Here is a 25,845-nt window from a genome sequence, read left to right as displayed (position 1 = left end):
TCTCTACTAAGCTGGAAAAGGATATCTTAACTTCAGGTAATAATTACATGTACTTTTGTTGATAATGGATAGGTAATAACATATATGTTTGTAATAACACTGGGTAGGTATTGATCATGTCTTGAGTTCCTCTGTTTTCTAAAAGAATACAATTAATTCTAATTTCTAGGCATGTGATGTTAAAAACTAATTTAAAAATCATACATTTACTAGACAATCATGTGCACAATGCTTTCTAATTTGTTGTACCTGCCTCATCAATATAACGGAATGATGTTTTCATTAATCTAATTTTTCACTCATGAGGTCATGTTCACAATATCATACTCTTAGAATTTGGGTTTGGATCTAACTCAATCCCATAGAATTTACTCTTAATATGCTTGGTACTACTAGTTTAGTTTACTCTTATCCAAATGGAATTGTATGTGTGTATGTGTATATAATGAAGTTTTTTATGCAAAAATTCTTCAATATAAGGATACATGATCTTTAAAGGCAACAAATCCAGATGTTATCTTTGAAGATTTTATTCGGTGACATTCACATGGGGATTGGGAAGAGTATGATGACCATGAGGAAAGTAAATCATCATCATCCAGTGCTCTTGACATTAACAAGTCAAAAGATAGTTGGCCTGCACAAGGGAAGCTTTCAAAGAGAATGTCTGAACATGGAAATTTATGGAGAAAGCTTTGGAATAGTGCACCTGCTCTTCTTGCTTCTGAACATAAACCTCTTCTTGATCCGAATAGGGAAGGAGAAAAAGTAAGTATTTTTCTAGAATAACATACATATTGGCATTACTTTATTGTTATTCAGATTTTTGGTCACCTGGTAATTTATAATGGAATAACATTATTTTTCAGGTAAACTTTTCACTTATTGTTTAACACTTTCCAGGTAAACTTACATTTTTATTCCCCATTTTCTATAGTTATTTCCTATAGATCCTAGTCACAAGCTGGTATGCTTCAGTGAGTTCACTTTACAACCATAGAACTTTTTTTCTTCCCAATTGCCACATTTCTCTAAAACATTACACTAAAAAACCGCAACATTTAGTTCAAATATATCTCCAGAAGATCCAATTGGTATCATATTTGTTGATCAAGAGTGATCAAGTGCTTTGAAGAATTCAAATTATGCTTTGAAGAATCCAAATCCTATGTGTTTGATGCAAGGTTGTGTTGCTGCTGTGTTTTGGGAGGGATCTGGGTAGTTTTATTTGTAATCCGCTCCTTTGTTGAATCTAAAGCTAATGTGTTTTAAATCCTTTTTGAAATAAAGTGTTTTTCCAACTAAGTGAAAAACAACCTGTTGTTTTGTCAAATCAACCAGTTGTTTTACTCTTAGGAGTTTTTGAAAAGGTTGAAAATTGTTTAAGTTTGGTTGACTTAACTGCAAACCAAACAATCGGTTGTTTCGTGGTTTCAACCGATTGTTTCTTTGAAAATCCTAACATAATTTTGTTTTTGTGGTTGAATGTGCTTTAAATGATTTCCAACTGAATACGCTCCTTCATTAAATGCTTTGACCAATCTTTGGAAAATATAAATAGTTTGTTTATGTTTTCAAACAACTAAGAGAAATAGATTTGAGTTTTTCAATTGTGAAAGAGTTGATTCAAGATTTGAACATTCACATCAAAGTTTTGGGTTTTCTAAGAGAGTGGAATGTGATTGCATTTGTATTTGATTTCAGATTGTTCTGTAGACAAGTGTAATCTCTTCTCAACCTTCTGTATTTCTGGTGTTGTGTTGCCAAGGAGTGTTGTGAGTTCTTGGTGTGTGATTTGCCAAAGTGAGTGTGTTTCTTGAAGGGTTTAAGGTCACTGCTTTGGTGGATTGTGTGTTGTAATCTGGTTTGATTACTTAGTGGATTACCCAATGGTTTTCTGGGGACTGGATGTAGCTCTTGGTTTAAGAGTGAACCAGTATAAACTGTTGGTGTATCTTTCTCTTACCCTTAAACTCAATTAAATTATGTTTTAAGTTTTACTGGTATAAACAACCGATTGTTTCGCAGAAACAACCGATTGTTTTTCTGTTGCTTTGCTTTTTATTGATTTTGTTATTGGCTAACCTAATTTATGTTCTGGATTCATACAAAGAATTTTGTTAAACTTTAAAAGGATTTCAAAAACCTCTCTTAAACAATTCACCCCCCTCTCGTTTAAGGACATATATTCTAACAATATTTGGTAAGGAGCATCCGGGTCGAGTTAGAGGGCTATCATATGGAGCTTGTCCCAGCTTTGCTTTCAAAGGATCCACAACAAGGCTAAGTGGTATGAACCATGCTTCTTCTAGTTCAACTTTGTCAAATGTGGAGGACAAGCTAACTTAAATGGAAAATGAGCTTGCAACTGGGAAAAATCATCAAATGAACACTTTTCTTGTATATATTGCTTCAAGAAAAGATGTTCCAGAACATTTTACTGCAATGACAACTAATTTGGTTCATGCATCCACCAATGAAGTATTTAAATATTTATTGGTGTCTTTTATTTTATAATTATAAACATACAAATTCATTAACTTAAAATTATTTATTTTCAGGCATGAGATTATGGAAGTGGTGTTCTATCACCTAATCAAGTAATAGGATCAAGTGCTGGAAGCAAAACTGATTAAGGATGTGTGCTTTAATTTTAAACTTGATTAGGGATTTTTGAACATTTTATGTGTTTTAATTTTCAATTACATATAAACTTTTGAACATTTATTATGTGTGCTTTAATTTTCGATGAAATTAATGGATGATTATAACTTTATACATTATTTTATTTTATTATGAAAAAGTGGTGGTTAAATTTTATAATTGTATAAAACAGATAATAAAAAAGTGGTGGTTAAATTTTATAATTGTATAAAACAAATTATAAAACAGATTATAAAAAAATGGTGGTTAAATTTTATTTATTCAGAATTAAAATTACGTCAGTTAAAAAGTCACTACTTACGTATATTATGGTGCAAGAATATTCTTCGATGAATGTAAATTGTGACAGTTATAACTGACACTATTTACATATAAAAACAGTCACTATTTACATTATGTTTAAAGTGACGGGTTTTGCGACGGGTAGCGTAAAACCGCCACAAGTGTATATTGTGGCGGTTATAAACGTCAATTTATACGAAAATAATCGTCACAATATTAATTTTTTTTGTAGTGTCACAAGGAAATTTGGGAAGTTCTTGAAAAAGGATAGTAAGGACAAAGCTCAACAATCAAACAATTATAATAGCAAGAAAATAACTGATTTTTAACTTCAATCTCAATTCTATTAATTTAATTCTTAAAAATCTTTTAATTTGTTTTATTTAATTTACATGCAAACTTTATGTAAACAATGTCAACATATTTTGAATTGAACTTTTGTACATATATTTCAATATTTAGTAAATGTTATACATTAAAATTTTGAGATTGTTCCTTGTGAATTCGATATCCGTCTCTTGAGATACATTATTATTTCTAACTCGGTATAGTTACCGAATTAAGTTTGCAATGAACAAGAACATCTATCAAAGAATAGAATGAAACACGAATAGATAAAAACAAAAAGTAATTTGGTAATTCAAAAGGAAGAATTATTATTTCTAACTCGGTATAGTTACCGAATTAAGTTTGCAATGAACAAGAACATCTATCAAAGAATAGAATGAAACACGAATAGATAAAAACAAAAAGTAATTTGGTAATTCAAAAGGAAGAAAAGAGAAAAATGAAAAGGAAAATATGATTTTATGTCTCCAATAATTTCATAGTTTAACTAAGGGGTGATAAGTGTAAAGATTTTTCAAGATGACTTTTTTTCTAATGGCTCATAAAAAGAAGGAAGGTCTTGATCATATCCTAACACACAATGTATCAAATAAATTAAAAAATTAAATAAGACCAATTGTTTGCATAAAGGAGAAGAAACATGAACACTCAACAACATATCACTTAACTCACATGGTTGAGCTTGTTGATTCAACTTTTCAAGTCATATTTGCTAGTCCTTAATAAATAAAACCAATAGTAAACAATTTAACACCCATTAAAACACAAGAACTTTTGCTTTTACCCAAAATAGATAATTTTTCATTAACAAGAAAATGAAATTTTTAATCATTCCATGAATTAGATTTCAATAAAAAAATAACAAAAATAACAAAAAATACAAATAAAAGCAACTAGAAAGGAAATCATCAGTAGCAAAAGTACAAGGAAATCAAATAAAGAAAAATGAAGAAAATAAAGCACATAAATAAAAGGAAATAAAAGATGAAAAAGGAAAAAGAAATTTGGCCCTTAACCAAGCTTTAATCCTTGGATGTCTCACATACATCGTCTTGTGCATCCATCCCTTCCTTGGATGAGGTCTCCATACTAGTAACAACTCCAATTACTTCGTCAATGGAGTTAGGGATGACAGAAGAATTTGTACTCACAATATGCCTGAAAATTTAATTTGTAAAATTTAATTTCATATATATACTCTTTTATTTAGAATAAGGAAATTGAAGTTGTCTTTAAAAAGATTATTTTTTTTCAAAACATATTTTATGGTGAAATTTATTTAATTTATTTTTTAGAAAGACCAAATTTATTTACAATAATATTCTTGTTATGGAATTTATTTACAATTTGTTTCAAAACATTTTGAATTATAATTTAAAAAAATTATTTTTATCTAACTTTGTATTTTAATTTTTAAAATATTTTTATTTAAATATTTAAAAAAAATACATTGGTAACAATGAATACCCACTTGTATAAAAAAATTAACAAATATTTTTTCGTGGATACCGAGAAGTAGCAGGGTGAATAATGAGGCAAAAAAATTTAGACGGGATGGGTAGGGTGTAAGTATTAGCCCTATCCTTCCTATCTCATTGTCCTTCCTATGCTGGGTTTGGATTGAGGAGACAACTTGTGGAGAGGGAGGAGTAGATTTGTGAGAATTAGAGAGGATGTGTAAGAATATGTGAGATTGTTTGAATTGAAGGAGGATAAAGTGGATTTGTGAGAATGATTTATTGTAAGTTTACAAATTTATCCTTATTTTAAAAAATATTTAAATAATGAATTATGATTTTTTTTAGGTTTGAATTAATTAATTTTTTTAATATATAATATCCATAATTACTTATATTTTTTTAAATAAAAAATTAAAAAATATATTAAAATATATTTTTGTGTTAAATTGAAATAAATTTATTAAATATATTAAAATTTATGAAAATAATATTTATTATTATATTCATTTGTTATTTTATATAACTATATATGTTTTGTTGATATTATAATTTTATTTTTTTTATTTTCATTATTTATAAATATATGTTGTTATTAATAATATAATTAAATATTTTTGAAATTATTAAATAAATTTATGTAATACTTAATTTTGTATATTGTAATAAAATGCATACACAAGGGTGTTTGGGTAAAATACAAAAATCTTACATGAATCATCACAAATCTCTTCATTTGTGTGAAGAATAAAAAAAGACCTCAACCCTCTCTCCCATCCAGTCCCTCACTCTCAAAACCATTGAAACAAACACAAAAAAACACCCACTTCCTCCTCCCCTCCCTCCTCATACTTGGAAACAAACACAACATAAGGGGGACCCTGATCTCGAAGCCCACTGGACAAGCAATCTGAAGAGTGTAATCAAAGATACAATTTTTTTAATTTTTAATTTTAAGATTTTTTTTAATAAAAGGGGTAAATGAAATAAGGAAAACATGACAAATAAAAGAAAAAAAAGAAAAAACTTACCATTGGGTTGCCTCCTAGCCAATTTGTCTTTTACATCATTAGCTTGACGCATGGAAAGAAGTCTTATTAAGTACCTTTATGTGAAACACGTCTCTTTTTCTTTTGGGGTTTTTCTTAGCTTTGAAGACCAGTAAAGTAATATCTTCATCATGTACCTGAGAAGTGTCAAATTTTAGTAATATTTCATATTAAGATAGAGACACTTATGAGTATTAATTGCTAAAATAAGTGTAAAATAACCCCTAATTTACAACTTTATACCTTTTTACATATTTTGTGATCTTTAATTGAATAGGAACGATTTATTCCCAAATTTTGTGTTAATTTCAGGATTCTAGGGGAGAATGGAGATAATTGGGCAAAAGGAAAATATACAAAGTTAAAAAGAGAAAGTTGGAATGCCTCAGCACTTACCAAAGTTGCCCAAACACGCAAAAGAATCAACTGTCACCAGGGGAGCTCGCTCAAGCGAGCTATATCTCGCTTGAGCGAGATAACACCAGTGAAGTTGGGTTGGACGTTGTTTTGCCCGCTCAAGCGAGACCAATCTCGCTTAAGCGAGAATCCACTTAAGCCCAAACAAATTAGGTTAAATAGGGGGCTTGAGGCACAACCCTAGGGTGCAAGATTGAGAGGAAAACACCATTGAGTGAATTGTAATCCAATTGGGAGAATAGAAGGTGTTAGAAGATGTGTGGCTAATTCTACCCTTTAGGATTGAGAGTAATCTGTTTAAACTCGGATGTACTGAGGTGATCTCTAAATATTTTGTTCTTGATTGATGATTGGTATTATTATTTTGTTTATAATGCTTGATCTAGAAATTTAGATTTGACTAGAAAGTACTTCTAAGGTTTTGACCTAAATGAGAATGCTTAACATATTTGAATGCTTAGAATAGATTTGAAATGTTAATTGCTATCAACGCCTGATCTTAATAATAAGTTGTTTTTACAAATATGCGAGGAGTCGATATAAATTATTTTTATACGAACATCAATATCAATCAAAGGACACAATATTGTTTTTGTCAATCAAAATACAAAAGAGTGAGAAAGATAAAACCCAATCCCTATTTTTCCAATTGAAACAACAAACTCTTTAGCTTGTTTTCTTATTAATCATTGCCATCTTAACAAATCCCAACACAATTTTATTATTTTGTTTTATATTTAGTGAATCTTTTACTTGATTATTCAACTATTCCTTGTGGGTTCTTAGGGACATATTATTACTTTTGACAACGCGGTACACTTGCCATATAAAGTCATCGGTACCCATAACTAAGGGCACTATTAAACATCAATTAAAGCTCTTGTAGTTGTCATAAAGGATATTTTCAAAAATAATGGGCACCTCTACGTCTTCTTCTACATCATAATAACAAAATCTGCACGAAAAATAAATATGCAAACCTTAACCAACATGGTCACCACCATCTTGAGGGGAATTTTAACTGTTTTGTCTGTCAATTGAAAGGTTATTTGCTTGGATTTTACTTTTACCTTTCCTATCTTTGAGAGCATGGATAAGGACATTAAATTAATGTTAGCCCTTAGATCAAGAATGTCTTTCCCATTGATAACTTCCTTATGATGATGGGTATGATCCTTCTACTTGGGAGGTAAAATATTTTTAAATTATTGCACTCCAACTTGATTCTAATTTCATAGTTTCCTCCTCAATAATTGTCTCATTTTTCAGCAACTCTTTCATGAATTTTGGAAAGGTAGGCATTGATGGGTTATTTCTCGACAAGTGGATCGGGTGTAGTACAACCGATAAAGGGATTGTCGTATCCTCAAGGACTATAATTATAACAGATGTGTCTTTCATTATAAAGTGTGAAAATAATCATGTAAAATTGTACAAATGATGGTGAGTTAAACTGAAGATAACATTTGTGAGGTTAAAACTTGGTGTAAAAAGGAGATGATCTTAGATTGATAAAAGTGTTTAGATTGAATAAACGTTGTAACCTTTATGTACTTAGTTATTTATAAACACAATGTGATTCAAGTTCACTATCAAACCAAGTTAATTCCTTAATCATGGTTACCTAGAAAGAAAACTATCATAATTGATCCCTTGACTTACAATAGTTTGATTTATGCATTATTACTGGAGTAGATGCATTACTACATGATAAATTTTACAAAGAAGACAAATAAGGGTTATTCATACTCATTTAGTAAGGGCCATTTCGTTGAACGAATTTCAAACCATTGAGCGGATTGCTAAAAATTACATTTCCACCACCTTAAATTTGTTGAACACAACCCTCACGCGAAGAGAAGATTTTCTCCCAAGTGCAAGTATGGAGAAAGGCATTCAACAAGAAAAAAATTGCTCAACACAACCCTCATGTGCTGAGCATATTTTCTCTAGAGACAATTTTGGTGCAAGGCTAAAAATGACTTAGCCAATTTGACTTGTGCTAAGTAGATTAAAAACCTAAGAAAACTTATTCTTTTTCATTATTTTGCTGCAAAGAAAAATTGTTGTGGGGATTAAAGATTTATGGATGTTACAAAAAGTTGTCCAACATACGAGGACAACGGAGATATGTATTTAAAGAGTTTTCTATCATTTTCATTAAGAAGAACAAATAAGAAACATGAAAAAGATAGCGAGAATAAATATTAGGTAGTAATTTGTATGGCACAGATGGTGAAGTTATACATATATATAGTAAGACTCACTATTTGATTCACGTGCATAGATTTAAACTATCTTCATAGTGACTAATACGGATAAATGAGCTCCAATGTATGAGACCAATTAATCTAGTTCAAATACCACTTTTTTAAATTCTCAAGACCAAACCTCTAACTACAAATAATTTAAATTCTCATTTCTTAAAATCATGTCATATATAAGGTAATATCAAGAACACCGTATTATGGTCAAACAATACCAATCAAAACAAAACAATGAGATTAAAGAAACCTTACTTGATAAAGAATATTATAATTTGTTATTCATTCATCAGGCTTGCTTTTCATTTATTTTGAAGAGTGCAAGTATTTATCGCATTGTAATGTTCTTATTTATAAACAAATTATTATGATTGCATTCTTTTCATTTTGAACTCTAATTCCAAAATTTCATTCCAATTGAGTTATAATTTTTAGGATTAGTTTGTTAGAGATGATGAAAGGGTAAATCTTTCACGTAAATTGTAAAATATAGTTCAATAATTTATATCTAAAGGGTTTCTAATGGAGTAGAAGAAAAGAATATAATCAAGCTTACATCTCTTCCATTAAATTTGTCATGCCATGAACAATACCAAATGAAAAAAAAAATATTTTTATTCTTATCCGAGTAAATGAATATCATAAAAAAGAAACCTAAGTTTGTAGTCTTGTTAATCTATGTGCTAAGATTTTTATTAGTCTTATGATAAGTAGTTTTGTCGAAAGGGTTTGTTAAGACCCTAGATAAATTTTTTTCCTTTTAATTGATTTGAGTTTTGGTGCAACTACTTTCAAACATTTTAGATGAAATACTTGATTATTATTCTCACATGCCTTTCTTAAATACTCCATTTCTTCAATACAAATTATTTTGTCATATTAGGAGCATGTATGTCATGCAAGAGTTATTTCAATTATTTCTTCCAACCCAATTCGTCTTATATTGAAGTTCTCCAAAAACATGTTAACAAAACTCTAAATTCAATTTGCTTATGTAAAATTTGTTAGATTATGGCGTTAGATGAAACATTTGATTAACTTATCTTGTAGGATTTTCGTGAAATGAAAGGTGAAAAGAAGATTCATATTCGTTTGTTATCTTGATATTGTCAAATGCAGCCTCAGGACTTAGAAAATCGTAAATAATATTATAGCGTTAATGAAGTTGCATGTATAATGTTTGATATTAAGAGATTTTAGAATTACACAAGTAATTAATTTTGTGTTAATAATGATTGTAATAAATTATTTATCACTAATGTTTTGCTACAGTTTTTAGGATTGTAAATAATAAGTTTACGGGTTTAAAATGCTAATAAAATAAAACAAAAGACCATTAAACATAAATTTTTGTATAGTGTATAAAAGTATTAAGATTATTGCTTAAAAAAATTCAATGATGCGTGACCCAACTTAATTATAAAGTTACTAATAGTTGTTCCACCATTATGAGATTAGGCAATGAATTTTTGTCCTATGATGGAAGTTGGTAACATTGTACACATGGTTTTATTTATTTATTTATTGGAGAAATTTTAGTTAAAAAAACTCGCATATAAGTTAATGGTTTAATGTCATTTGGGATATTAGAAAGACTATTTATTTCACACTCATCAAAACTTTTCTTAAAATACGTGTTTAGAAGCAAATTAAAATAAAACTAATTAAAGTAACAAATTATATTTGATTTGATGAATTCTTTGATTACTTTCACATACAATCCTTTACTATTATCAAGCTTACAACACAATCTTAATTATTGTAGAATTTAGTACATGCACTTACCAGAAAATATACCTATTTAATTTATTATTTTAACTAAATTCACTTGTTATTATATTTGATCAAGTTTTAAATAACAGTTAATAAAAAACTTAGGATGCTACAACTACTTTAGTATAATGAACATATATGAAAACTTTTAACAAATGTTTAAATTTATTATTTTAAACTTTTAAGTATACAACAATAGAAAATAGCTCAAACAATATGTAAATATTATTAATGAACAAACTCTAAAACAATGTTCAAGTCAATAAGTTGGATGCAAATAAACAATTAATATGCATTATCAAATACCATTACAATAAAATCATAAAATACAATAAAATCATGAAATAAAAACCAATTTTTAGATACTAAAATAATTAGTTGCAATAATAACTAAATTAGATACCATTTTAAAAACTAAAAAAAAAAATTGGTTTCTAAATTAGTTTCTATTATTGTTAAATAGTTTTTAAATTGGTATCTAATTAGCAACCAATGTTTTAACTACCAATTATTTAGTTTATAAATTTGGTAGCAAAAACTTTGGTTGCTAATTAGATATTAATTTAGAAACTATTTAACAATAATAAAAACTAATTTAGAAACCTATATTTTTTTTTTAGTTTCTAAAATGGTCTCTAATTTAGTTACTATTGCAACTAATTATTTTGGTCTCTAAAAATTGGTTTCTATTTCATGATGATTTTCTTGTAGTGTACTTTCATCCAGTGGAGCATTAGTGGCAATCTCCATGGAATTGGTTGAAGAACTAATGAACTGAGGCAATGTTGTTTGGTTAGAGCAAAGTTTTTCCAATGTTTCATGTGGATATAGAGAAGGCTTTGGAGGTATTTTAAGGTTCTCAATGTCTCCTTCAAGCATTTCGACTACTTTATTAATGGAAGGACGATCATTTGGTTTTAATTGTATGCACCAAAGTGAAACTATCATCAGTTTTTTTGCAATTTTCTTCTCTTCCTCTATGACATCTTCCATTTCTATATCTTTCTCTTTGTCAAGTTGATCATAAATCCAAAAGGGAAAGTAAAGTTGGCTTGAACGCTCTGCATGAGGGTTTAAGTTTTTCCTCTTACTTGCTATCTCCATCAAAAGCATTCCAAAACTATAAACATCAGACTTATCTGATATTTTTCCAATATTTGTATAAAACAATTCTGGAGCCATGTATCCAATTGTCCCTCTTGCTGCTGTCATAGTCACAACACTCTTGTCTATTGGATATAGTTTTGCCAATCCGAAGTCAGAGACTTTTGGGGTGAATTTTTCATCAAGTAGGATGTTGTGGGGTTTGATGTCAAAATGCAAAATCTGCATCTCACAACCATGGTGTAAATATGTAATCCCATGTGCTACTCCCATTGCTATATTATATATTGTGTCATAAGTTAAATGCGTATTTCCTTCACTTGAAAATATAAATTTGTCAAGAGATCCATTGGGCATGAACTCATAAACAAGGGCACGTTTTGAGCCTTCAGCACAATATCCAATTAACTGCACTACATTTTGATGATGTATTCTTCCAATGGTTGCAACTTCATTGATAAAGTCTTGTCCATTACCTTTTGACTTTCGTAACACTTTTATAGCAACAGAAGGTTCACTACGCAACTTTCCCTTGAATACAGAGCCATAACCTCCTTCACCTAATTTTTCATTAAAACCTGTGGCCATCTTCTTAATCTCCTTGTATGTGTATCGAATAAGCATCAAACTATTTTGCTCTAAATAACTTTCAATATTTTCGTATTCTGACTAATGCCTTCTTCTCCACTTATATGTCAAAAGAGCACTAAACAATATGGTGCCAACAACATATCTAAGTATGAAGTATGGTAGAACATACTGTCCCAACCTAATTAATACTAATTGATGTGCACCATAATATAAAATATTTTTGTTTGCTCCAATAACCAAGCCTGTGAATTAAAATCGCAAATGTCATCATGTTAAAATAAAGAAAAAAAATACTTTCCTTAAAATAAAACAAAAATCACTTATCAACTTCTTTTTATTAATATAATAATAATAATTAAATCTTTAAACTTTTAAAGTTATTTATACTTATTATTATTATTATTATTATTATTATTATTATTTTCATCATTTATGGTATTATATAGTGCCAATACATTTTTTATAATTATTTTTTATGTTATGTTTTAATTAAAAATTTATTCTTTAATAGATAAAAGTATATATTTTATTTAATAAAACAAGTAATTGAATAATTTATTTCTACTAAAAATAATATATATCATTAAATAAAAAGAATACATATTTCATAAGAAGAATAGATAACTATCTTTAACGTCATTTTTAATTAGATAATTTTATCTCTTAATAAATAAAAATATTTTATTTAATTAATAAAATAATAATTAAATAATATATTTCTATCAAAACAATAACTTTTTTTACTTAAAAAGTAGTAGAAACACAGTAGTTCTCGCGCTTATATTCAAACTAACGAAAACACATTTTTCTCACATGTGTAATCACATCTTTATTATATTCAAATAGATAATTTTATAATTTTAATACTTTTATAGTCTTTTATTTTATTTTTATGAATATTTAATTAAAAAATAATATAAATTAATATATATTATTTTGTAAAAATAGTATTGTAAAATTATATAGCTGTTATTTAAAAAAAAAAGTTCTTTAATTTTATTAAAATAAAGATGATTTATCCAATTATTTATTTTATTAAATAAATAAAAAATATAAATTTTATTTATTAAAAGGTAAACTGTCCAATTAAAAATAATTATAAATAACTTTTATAAGTTTTTAGATAAATTATTTTCTGATTTTATAGGTAGTTTATTTATATACATAGTTATTTTGGCTTTAAAAAATCGCTGCTCAAAGGATAAAAATAGGATTAAAAAATTATATAAACATTATTTTTTAATAGATAAGTTCTTTAGTTATTTTAAAATAAATAAATAAATTTATTTTATTAAATAAATAAATAAACTATTTTTATTAATAAAGGATAAAATTGTCCAATTAAAAATAATTAAAAATAATTTTTATAATTTTGTAAACAATAATTTCTTATTTTGTAGGTAATGTGTTATATAAGTAGTTATTTTAGTTTTAAAAAATATCAAAGGATAAGACAGTGAGAATTTATGTACCAAAGAGAATATTATCTTTATTAATGTTATTGCAGATAATAAAATTTTAAAAAGTATTTCTAAAAGAATGATTTAAAAGTTAAAAGAAAATGTATATTTATGTTATTTTAAATGGGAAAGTTAGACCATTACAACAAAGTTTTGTCCTCGGTGGTTAAGCAAAGTTTTGTCCTCCTATAGTGGCACTTCAACTGCAGCAGGTGGGACTCGAAGCCAAGTCCCTTGAAATATGTCCATAGAAGTTTTAACCATTACACCAGTCAAGTTTTGTTGTCATGTATGATTATTATTATATTTATAAGTATGATTATCAATATTAATATAATTAATAAAATAAAAATTAATATCATTATTAATATTGTTTAATATTATTAAATATTATTAATATTATTTAATATGATTAATATTATTTAATATGATTAATATTATAAATATTTATTAATATTATAAATAGTGTTAATATTATTAATATTATAAAAAATGTTAATTTTATATATATTTTTATTAATACTATTTATATTATTAATGTTATTATTATTGATATTATTAATTTTGTTATATTACTAATATCATTAATATTATTATTATTAATATAATACTATTTATATTATTTAAATTATTATATTAATATTAATAATATGTATAAATTAGTTATGATTATTATTAGTTATGAATATGAATTATGTTTTTATAATTTTTCATATTATATTAATATTTTTAATATTATGTATATAATTATTATGATAATAGTTGGTAGGTAATAGAGATTACTGGGTGATAATTCGTAAGTAATAGAGATTTGTGAGTAATAGTTGGTAGGTAATAAGATTCGTAGGTAATAGTTGGTAGATAATGCTGAATTTACCTACGGATTCAGAATTCGTGGGTCATAGTTGGTAGGTAATGCTGAATTTACCTACGGATTCAGAATCTGTAGGTAATGTCCGTAGGTAATGTTGTTCGTAGGCAATATCCGTAGGTAATGCTGAATTTACCTACGGACTCAGATCCGTGAGTAAAAATCCGTAGATAATACTGATTTTTTTTGTAGTGAGTTATTCTTATACGACTTAAGCACAAAAGATGAATTTTGCACAAACCTTGAATAATGTTGGTGATATCCCTCTTTCACTGTTATCTTCTTCTTGCATTAATGGAGATTTGATATCTATTCAAATTGATGTAGATGTGTATCTCGTAGGTCTTGAAGAAGGTAAAAATCACCTTCATGGAAGAATAGTACTATCCAAAGGTGACAAACCTCTTACTCATATGAACATGAGCAAAAAGTTGGATCTTGCATGTAAGTCTTAAGGATTTTGGAAAGTTATTCCTTTGAGAAAAGGGTTTTATGAATTTGTTTTTTCTTCTCTTGAAGACATTAGAAGAGTCCTAGCAATGAGGTTATGGAATCTCAATTTGGGTATCTTGATAGTCTTTGCTTGAACCAGACTTTGTGCCATCTTAAATGAAACTCACCAAAGCTCCATGTTGAGTGAAAATCCAGTCTTCCTATGGAATATTGGAAACCAAAAAGAATTTTCTCTATAGAGAAATGGATTAGTACTCCTTTTTCCCTTGATGACCGCACCATGAATAAATTTAGAGGTTTTTTTTGCTTATTTGATATGTTATATGCTTTCTCTAATCAAATTTTGGTGGAAATACTTGGTTTTGCTTTTTTGTAGATATTGAATTTGAGAAGTTGCCTCCATTTTTCTCTTTGTGTAAAATGACAGGGTATGATATTTCTAAATGTAGACTACATCCTTATTGAACAAGGTTGCTTTGATGATTTCCAAATCCAGCTTGAAGAATCTGTTGTTGTGTGTAGTTAGGTAGATTTTGAGTTGTTAATTTGCACTTAGTTATGATCCAAGTTCGTATGATTTGAAATCTTTTTTGAAAGTTTTGTTTTTCAAATTTGTGTTAATTTTAGTTAGTTGTTTCGTGTTTTAAATCGTTGAAAAAGCTTTTGTTCTAATTTGGTGACTACAACAAGTTTTTCAAATGGTTAATTTATCACGACAACCGATTGAATTACATTTAAGGTTTTTAAAAAGATTTAAAAATGATTTGTTTTCTTTTGTCTTTTTTGTAAAGAAAAAATAGTCAGTTATTTCGATAAATGAACAAACTTTTTATGTTGAGTTTTTAACCGAAAGTGAAAACAATAAGTTTGTTCTAAAAATTAATTAAGTGATTTTAACAAAATTTTGTTATGATTTTCAAATGTTTTTAAATGTTTGTAATAGATTTCATTTAATGATCAAACTGTTTTAACCATCTTTTAAAGTCTATATAAAGACTGTTTTCTGATCATTTCAAAAAGAAGAAGAGAGTTTATTGAACATGTTTTTCAAGAGAGAAGATGAAAGAGCTTTTAATCATTCTTGAAGTTTTGGATCATTGCTTCTGTGTGAAATATGATTATGAGTTTTTTGTTCTATTGTTTTTCAACTGTATAAAGCTTAGGTGTATTCTAATTCATTCTTTTAATTTGTATTGTGTGTAAAACAATTTCATATTGTGTTTCTAGAAACTGTGTTTTTGTTAAGTGTTGTGTGTTCTTGAAGGATTCAAGATCAACACTCTTGGTTGTGTAATATATTTTTTGATTACTTAGTGAATTCCCAGTGGTTTGCAGGGGATTTGATGTAGCTCTTGGTTTATAGTGAACCAATATAAATTTCTTTGTGTGAATCTCTCTTCCCTAATAAAATGTTTTAAATACTTCTATGTGTGTTCTACATTAAACAATTAGTTGATTTGTAAAAAACAATAGGTTTATATTTTTCACATAACTGTAATCTATTAAGTAACCAGTTGAACAAATAAATCAATTGATTGATTTAACTGATCTTTTCAATCTACTTCCAGCCTTTTTGAAAATCTTGCGAAAACATTTCACCCCCTTTTGTTTCAGCCCTATATTCTAACAATCCTAATAACCTTAATGACATAATCAAACCGTCTACTATTTTATCCAAACTTGTTGCAGAGTATAAACCTGTGACTATCCATACCAAAAGAAATTAAAAATGCCCCTCACAAGGAAGTGGTTAGTGTCATAGAGAAACAAAATTCTGCAGTAGAGGTATAGAAATATGATGTACTTGTTCATAAGGCAAAGGTGGTGGAAGTTGAGGGAGCTGCTATTAATCTTGATACGCTTAATTGAAGTTTTTGTTGGCCAAGTGGAGGTTGGATCTCTTGTTGGTCAAAAGTTTAAGAAATCTACAAAAGAATTATTTGTTGTTGATAATGTTTCTTTGTTTTAATTGTTGATATAAGGTCTGGTTCACGATCTCAGGATGATATTTTTTTTGATATACTCTCTTTGGAGAATTTCCACGAATCAAGTGATTTGCTACAAAAAAAAAAGACTCCTTGCCTCTTGAAAGATTTAGTCTGTTTTGAAGGATTTTTTCATCTCAAATTTGCAACTAATGCAAAAGTCCTAAATTTGCAGTTGTCAAATGAGTTACTTTTAAATCTATTTCTCAAAATTTGGCCTTGCAAATTGTTTTGAATCTCGTTTAGATGGTGAATAAGAGACTCAAGATACATGTTCGACCATCTTGGTAATGAGTATAGTTGAATCTACCTTGGCTGACATTTTCTTAGAAGAAGCCAATTTGGTTTCTAAGTTCGGAGCTGAAAAGATGGATAAGGAGAAATCATTAAGTGAAGACAATGAACCAGTTCGAACTTTCAGGAGATTGGGACGTCCTTCTAAAGTCGGAGTGAAAGCCAATAATAAAACCTCTAAAGCAAGTCAACCCAACAAAAGTAATGGTCTAGATGTGCATTAATATCATAGGATTTTGGAATTCAATCGTTTATCCGTGCTATCTTTATGGAGCTACATATTAAAAAATCTTCTTTTATTTTTATTTTTGTCTTTATTTAATTTTTTTATTTTTTGGTTTAAACTCTCAATGTAAATACTTAGGTTGCTCTTGAGTGTTATTTTTTTTTTGTTTTTTTTACGTCAGTCTAATCTAGTCTCTCTTTCATATAATAACATGTGTTGTCTAACATTAATTTTATTTTTAAAAGATGACACTCAGAATTGGTTAAAAATAATTATCCTCTATATATAGTTGTATAACCATATATATTATTTTAATCTTATTTTTACAAAATTATATAAATATAAATTTTATAATTTTAATATTTTTTTAATATCTTGTTTGCAAAATTATATTATTTTAATGAAATAAAAATGTGGATATGAGTTTTCTTAGTATTAATAAAGGAAGTTGTTCAGTTAACATATAATAGTCAATAAAAATGAAAACAATTACTCTCCTAGAACCTGTACACAAATTCTTATCTTTAAAGTATGTCATTGGAAGAGTTAAAAATCAAAGTAATAGATCTCATCATAATAAAAAATTATTATAGGACTGTTTTGGCAAAAATAGTTTATAAATAATATTAGTTATATTTGTACAATTTTTTATAAGTATTTTTATAAAAGAAAAATAATTTTTTTAAAATTAAATCAAATTGTTTATAAATTGGAAATTAAAAAGGTTATATTAAAGAATGTCTAAAAAATAGTTTAAATATAAATTAGTTTTAACTTTTAAATAATTTATTTAATGTTTTTATATTTTTATTCAAATAAATATATTTATAAAGAAACTTGTTCCACCATACTTATTACTTATAACATATATAAATAGAGGAATAAATTTTTACCTAAAACAAATATACAAATAGAGGAACTCACCTACTTTGATACTATAAATAGTCCCTGTAAAATAAAAAACAATCTTTGAGTTAATAAATAATCTGACACAATTAAAAGTAAAATATTCTTTTATGTAAAGGGTCAAAATAAAAAGTAATGTAAAATCTAGGGAACAAGTTGGTGTTTTAAATACTCATTTGTTGCATTATGTTATTTCTTATTGTGAAATCTTTGTTTAAATTTGTTACGTGAGTAATCCACACTTGTCTGAATTAACTAATATCTTTAAGGAGGAACATGTGTAAGAACGTTCAAAAAAAATAAAAATAAAGGGGCAGAGAAGCCCCTTCTTTCCCACCACAATTTTTTTTTTCTTTCTCTCTCCAATTCTCTTCTCTCCCTCTCTCTTAATTTCTCTCCCAATCTTCATCTATTTTAGAATCTGATCATACCACGCTGTAGCAGAGGAGTTAAAGAACATTTCTACCCGATCAGATTTTCAAACAGAGTAAGTTCATTTTTACTCTAAATATCCTGTGTTCTCTGTTTTTCCTTAGGATTTAGTCATTAATCTTGGTGGGGTCAGTTGAGAAGTTTAATCCTCTCAACTTATTCTATTATATACTGAAATTTTGTTCTGTTTGGATAATTTGCATTAGGCCCGTAAATCTTGAAGCTTATCCAAACGGTGGGGAATAAAATTCTAAAAGTTGCTTGGAAAGCAAGCAATTGAGGTAAGGGAAGCTAAATTTAATTTTTAATAGCACCCTAGGATAGAAGATCTGAATGCGGAAGGGACGTGGTCCCAATATTCATTTTTTCTTGCAGGGATGTTGTGTGTTTATATATTGGGTTGTTTGTTTATATATTATTTAAATTTGTAAAAATATTATATTTTGATGGTTTAATATTTAAGTGTTGTTTTTTATGTTAATTACGCTTTTGAATATTGTGGATCACTTTTTGAATGATATTGTATGACGGAATGGTATGGAATTGAATTCATACATTTGGGATAATGTATGGACTGATGTTTGCTGTGTATTAAGTATTGATGCCTATGTGGTAACAGAGATCTCCGAGCTTCACTGATGATCTAAGTCACATAGACTAAGATATCAGGTGGTGAGAAGCTGATGGGGGAGTTCATGCACACCGTGACATATGGATGCACGGCTTGGGTTGTATTGAACTTACCTTGATCCTTTCTGTTGGATTCGCTGGTAATCTTTGGATCAGGTGTTAGTCTCTGGTAGGACTTACTTAATACGGGTCTTCCGGAAGACGTTGTTTGTTGAATATCTTGGATGTGTAGATCCATGTGAGATCTATGTGATTGTTCTAATGTTGGGATTTGAAGAAGATTGTATAATTTGAGAAATTGATCATGTAATTTGGTTTTCTCTTTTGATTTAATTGCGTACATTATAAAATTCTATTTTCACTAGCTTACCCTTGCTTTTCTTGTTGTGTTTGAACTGCGATGACTGTACTACGTACACGAGCAGATGATCTTACAGGTGTCTGAGGATCAGAAGAGTTTTAAGTCGTTGATTTTGAAACTTATATTGTAAATATTTGTATTTCTATATGTCCTAATCACGTATTAGGAATATTTTGAAAAACTGTAAGCTTGTATAGAAATATGTAGAATCGGTATTGTAATAGTTATAGGTAAATTATGGGGTGTTACAACATGCATGATGCCACTCGAGGAACTGTTGTACTACATAACTGCTGAATTTGAATTTACTTATATTTTAAACTTATAAAAAAGTTTAAATATGTTTTTCCCTCAAATCTAGCTCACTTTTTTATTCATTACATTTAAAAAAATATTTTGTAGTTACATAACTTAGAAAATATTATTTTTATCTTCTTCTAGACACGTAAGGTGATTTTGGATTTCCAATTTACTGCGATTTTTAACTGTCTAAATTTAAATTTTAAAGACGGTTTTTGACTTTTAAACTAGAAAATAAAAAAATAAAAATAAAGCGTGTTTTTGGAATATTGAATTTATAGGAAATAAAGATGAAGAATTAATTGGTTGATGATGAGTTTTTAGGTTTCAAGGATGATTTGTTTAGACATGATCTTCTGGTTTGAGATTTTTAAATTTCTTTTGCTTTACTTCCTCTCCCATCTATTTCTTCTTTCTTCCATGATATGTAAATTTTGAGTCACGATTCAGAAACATCTCGGTCCTCCATATCTTAATACGCCTATTTACCCTAATTTTATTTACCATGTGTTAACATAATATTATATATATTAAGGGTAGGTTAATTTTTATATTATTGTCATATTTGTATATTTGTTATGTTTTTTTAGACTTTCTATTAAGATTAATATAAGAAATCGTTCCTCCCTTTTAATGTGTCATTATATTTTTGTTTTATTATTATCAGAGAGCTAGAATCTATAATTCATTTGATACTACTAGTGGATTCGCATGATTCTACAAACATGGGTGTTGGGAAGTCTTACATGGCCTGCATCAAGTATGGGAGTGCAGTTTATATATGTATAAACAACTTCACATAATGTCAATTGGTTTTAAGTTAAAGGTCATAGTTGGTTTGATAATCATTTACTAGTAAACTCATCTGGTTCGATAAATAATGTGAGATTTCCACATATCCTTTCATATTGTTTGAGCTATTGTACACAATGGAGTTTTAAGGGGTTCAAGGTCCTATTTGCAATCTAATTTGTGTCCTGTGTTATCTTTGAATTTCATTAGTGTATTTGATATTGTAGAAGAATTTCAAAACTTTCTTACTACTTAGTCACAAGTCATAATTCTTAAAATTTTTATTCTAATTCATAAATATGTCTCATTTCTTATGGATCCTTGATTTTGATGTCTCACATCACATGTCATATGATCTTATGTTTTTTAGTCCTCAATTTTCGTCTCACCTATATCTATTTGGACTACTCATGGTTCCTCAATGCCATTAGTAGATATTGGATTTGTCTCCACATTTATTTTGTCAGATGTTTATTATATTCCTAACCTCACTTTAAATCTTGTTTGTGTCGCTCAACTATGTGACTTTACTTACTCGTTTTCTTTTTTCTTTTACTAATTTTTATGTGAAGGATCCTCAATTCAGGAGGTTGATTCAGACAAGTTGTAGGTATGAGGATTTTATATAGTAGATGAGCTAAAGAATCCAATTATTGAAACCTCCATTTTGATTTATCATTTTTATGTATTGGACATGTTTCTTTCACTAAGTTAAATTACTTGGTCTCCACTGGAGTTTTAGGCAAGCTACAAACCAATGATATCTCTAATTATTGTGGTTGTAAACTTGTCAAATTTACTACTTTACCTTTTATCAAGTGTGTTTTTACGTCTCATACACCTTTTTGAATTGACTCATTATCATGCACAGGGTCCATCTTTGGTTCCTAACAAAGGTGGATCTCACTATTATGTATCCTTATATTGATGAACATATTTGTTATTATTAGGTTTATCTTATGAAACATTGTTTTGAGTTTTTTTTTTTATGTATATCTTATGTTTCATACTATGATTAAAACCAAACATAATGTTTTTATTAAATGTTTTCAATGAGATTTGGGTGGTGTTCTAATAATTTTTGTGAATTACTTATCATCAGTGGAACTCTTCATCAAACTTGTATTGATACTCCTCAACATAAGGGGGTTGCTGAAAGAAATCTTGAATATACCAATTTCTTTTATTGTATGATTTAGGTATGTCTTATTTTGTTCGTGTTATTATTCAAATTTCATCTTTTGTTATCTCAGGTATGTCTTAATGAAAATCATCCGACCTCGAAACTTTCAGTTGAGAAGATAGACAAAGATTGAGACTTATTGAAGATATTGTAAAGTGTTTTTCTTCTTCTTAGCCTTGTAAAATTTGTATAAAGTAGTTAGGAAGTTTTGGGTCTTGTATTTTGGGCCAAAGTAGAGAATGATGTAAATAGAAAAGAAAGTTGAGTGTATAATAGTAAAAAAGAGGTGTAAATAGAAATGTAGGCAAGGAAGGCATGAGGCTCCACATGCCTTCTCCTCAATGCAGAGGATTTGCACCAATAAGGTGTGACACTTGTCACACTCTCATTTGAGAGGTTTGGCAAGACTTTCTCCTATAAATAAGAGTCTCTTGTACATGATTTTAAACTCTCATTTGAGTAATGAAATGTTGTCCAATTAAGACACTTTTACTTCTTCAAAATTCTCTCTAGAGTTATCTTCTTGTTATACAAATTTCTAGACTCCTCCTAGTAGTCTTGGCTTAACCTCACTCTAGAAACTAAGTGTTGACCTAACCCCACTTAGATTAACTAACATAATTTTCATTTCTTCCAAAAATTTTACAATTCTTCATGCTTCTGCAATAGTTTTCATCATTCATAGAAGATATTCAAATCAAAACAATGAAGAAAAAGATCCACAAAAGAAGATGCAAGCTTAGATTGCATCATGTCTCCCTTTCAAAAGTTGTATGGTTGTGTTTCTAATTAATCTTCCTTGAAAGGTTTTGGTTCTACATTTTTTTCTTCATCCACAAGAACATAATAAATTGTCCTCTAGTTTTGTAATATGTGCTTTTCTTAGTTATGGGGATTGTCAAAAGAATTATCATCGCCATGATCCTACCAACCACAAACTCTATATTTCTCGTTAAGTTGTCTTCCTTGAACACATTCCATTATATTAATTTTCTTTTAACTCCCAAAACTCCCTGAAATCTCTTGTGATTATTGATCCTTCACGTTCTCGGTATCCTCCATGTGTTCATAAGTCCACCCAATCACCAAATTTTGTCTATTCTTTTTATTCTTCTTCCTTTGCTTTCCTCTTAACCATAATTCATAATTTTTATGAGTCCTCTTCTTATAAAAAAATTGTCCTTGATTCACTTTGGCAATAGCCTATGTAAAAGAAACTTTCTACTTTATATGAGACTGCTACTTGAGACTTGATATCTCTTCCTCCAAGAAAAAATGGCTTTTTGTAAAATTAAAACAAATTTAGATGGGTTTGTTGAGCATTACAAAACTAGTTTAGTTGCTAAAGGATTCTCTTAGGAATATGTTATAGATCATGCATAAATCTTTGTCCCGGTTTCTAAGATGACTACCATTTGTATAGTTGTACTCTTATTATTGTTGTCTCTATTCGTCAATAGGATATTTTTAGTTGGATATTAAAAATGATTTCTTAAATGAAGATATATAAAAGGAGGTATACACGATACCTCCTCTAGGTGTTTCTCAAACAAGCTCTTAAACTTGGTTTGAAAAGTTCTCCATAGTTATTGCATCTCTTGGATTTTGTTCTAGTGATTGTGAATCTGGTTTGTTTTTGAATACTTCTTCTCATGACCGTATTATTATCTCTTTATATGTTGACGACATGATAATCATCACAGATGATGTAGATCGGATTATAGTTGAAATTGTAGTTGAAAAAATAGTTTAAAATGAAAGGATTTGAGTTCTTTTCATTATTTGTTGGATATTGAAGGTACATATTCTCCTAAATGTTATCTTCTCTCTCTGATGGAAGAGGCCCCAGCATCAACCCTTTGAGAGGCCACCAAAATGCTACCTTGAGGCAACCACTAGAGTCATAGTCAAAGAGGGGTCAAGATGACTCATTTTACATGTCATAGACTCTAGTGTGTCATAGTTTTTCTTATTTTTCTAGTCAAAGTAGCATAGTTTAAATATTTTTGTAAATGTGTTGAAACATGCAAAGTGATACCTAAAATGCTAACCTAAGTTTAATTAGAGTTTCCTACTCCTAATTAAACTTAGGTCCATCTCACAATTAGCCTAAGTGAAGCATAAGGTTCTAGAACTCCTAGCACATGGAAGAATTCTAGAACCTACCTCACATGTGCTGAATTTTGGAAGCCACCATCCCATGTGCTCCCATGTGCCATGTGCTCCATGTGCTTCCATGTGCTCACACTTGCATGTAATTTGGCTAGCATTTCATTTGTATTTGGCTCTTCAAATTCCAGCACTCCAATCCTATATAAGGAGGTGCTTGGCTCTCATTTTGTAAGATTAAATTGAGTATTGCTATGCTGCCAAACTTGAGTCATACCTTACTCCTTGCCTAGAATTTAGGTCTTAATCTTTAATACTTTCACCTTCAAAGGGGCTGGCCGAACCTCCCTAAATTCATACTCTTCATGCACCTTCAAGGCCTCCACACCTCTTAGGAGGGCCTTGCTCCATCAACAAACCACAAAGCTTCCGCCACCACCCAAAAATCACAAAAGAGAAGAGCTCAATGCCATCATTTGGTATCATGAGCTATGGTCTTCAAGAGATAAGTATCTCTTTTCATTTTTCTGCTTGAGTTCTTCTTATTTCCAAGTTGTTCATCTTGTGTTCATCTTGTCTTGCTTTTTTTATGTTTTTAATATGATTTGAATGCTTTTCTATGCATTTCAATCGGTAGTTTTTGTTCAAATTGTGCTTGAGCATCTTATTTCAATTTTGTGTAGGATTCTTTGGTACATTGTGTTGCTGTTTTTTTTTAGGATATTTGAGTCTTGTTTGAATTTCTATTTGGTTCATATGATGTGTTTGAGTCATTTTATTTTCTGAATCTATAAGTTTTGTCAAGTCATGTGATTCCAAAATTTGTCAACAAATCTTAGTAGTACTTTTCTTGATTTATTTGTTTCTTGTTTTGATTTGATCCTTTGGTGCATTTTTCTTTTTAGTTTGAGTTCATATTTGTGTGCTAGATCCACACAAATTCCATCACATTAATTCCATTGTGTTTTTGAAGTATATGTTTCTGTTTTGATTCCAGATTTCAGAATCCTTTGTTTTCACAAAATCTGTTTTGGCTGTTTTGATTTATGAAAATTAAATACGTCATAAAAAAATTATGAGCTTATGGATTTCAATAGTTTGAGGTGTTAGCACAAAAAGAAAAAATAATCAGTTGAAAAAACGAAATAGAAAAAAAAAAGATAAATCATACAAAAGAAGTGTGCATTATGGCACTACACCTGGCGGTAATTGGACACTGTTTTTGGAAAAATTATCATAATTAATTGGCACATGTGATTGGAGTGAAACCAACGTCAAAAGTTTTTTAAGAAACTGAATTGATTGTGTTTAAATTTTCAGAAACAAATACAAAATAGCCAGCTCAACATAAATCATTTAAGTCACGCTTTCTGGACCACAATATTTTCAGTGGTGTTGTTTTGGTTTTTCAAATCAATTCTAGTGCCAATCTTTAGGTTCCTTTTGTGTGCCATCCATTATTTGTGTCCCTATTTTTATTTGCTTGTCCAATTCATTCTGAACTCCTTCTAGTTGTGTCACATTTTTAAATCCAATTGCAGTGGTGTTGTTTTTAAATTTTAATTGTTTCTTGCTTTCTTTTCTTGACCTCTAAATTTGTTGGTGGATAAATATCAATTGGTGCTTGTTGAGTGGGATTTGACTTGAGGAGAGTCTAACTTTACTTAATAGGTACTGTATTGAAGAATTTAATTACTTAAATCAAAGAAGATCAAGGCAAGGGGCAGCAACAAACACAATACCAAAATACACCATACACCTTGAAGGGCACAACAAAGAAGAGTAACAACAAGTCAAAGGAGTGTCTTGCTGAAATTTAATTCGTGCAATTTAATTTCTTTGCATTTCTTGAATTGTAATTACATCTTACTCTTGTTAATTAGTGGCTTAATCA

The 25,845-nt window shown here is 28.7% G+C and overlaps 1 long non-coding RNA gene and 1 pseudogene across 1 annotated transcript; one reads left to right on the top strand and one right to left on the bottom strand.

Annotated features, from left to right (window-relative positions):
* Positions 1-10,926: 10,926 nt before the first annotated feature.
* On the bottom strand, positions 10,927-11,961 carry LOC137815487 (rust resistance kinase Lr10 pseudogene; annotated as a pseudogene).
* A 6,535-nt stretch (positions 11,962-18,496) lies between these two features.
* LOC137813500 (uncharacterized) lies at positions 18,497-19,768 on the top strand. The gene is made up of 3 exons (XR_016519424.1): positions 18,497-18,631; positions 18,783-18,857; positions 19,632-19,768. It is a non-coding gene; the product is annotated as an uncharacterized LOC137813500 (long non-coding RNA).
* The last annotated feature ends 6,077 nt before the right edge of the window (positions 19,769-25,845 follow it).

Source organism: Phaseolus vulgaris, chromosome 1 (assembly GCF_051622355.1).
Source record: "Phaseolus vulgaris cultivar YP4 chromosome 1, ASM5162235v1, whole genome shotgun sequence".
Classification (NCBI taxonomy): Eukaryota; Viridiplantae; Streptophyta; class Magnoliopsida; order Fabales; family Fabaceae; genus Phaseolus; species Phaseolus vulgaris.
The sequence above is the reverse complement of the archived record's forward strand: the minus strand, read 5'-3'. Positions and strand labels throughout refer to the sequence as shown.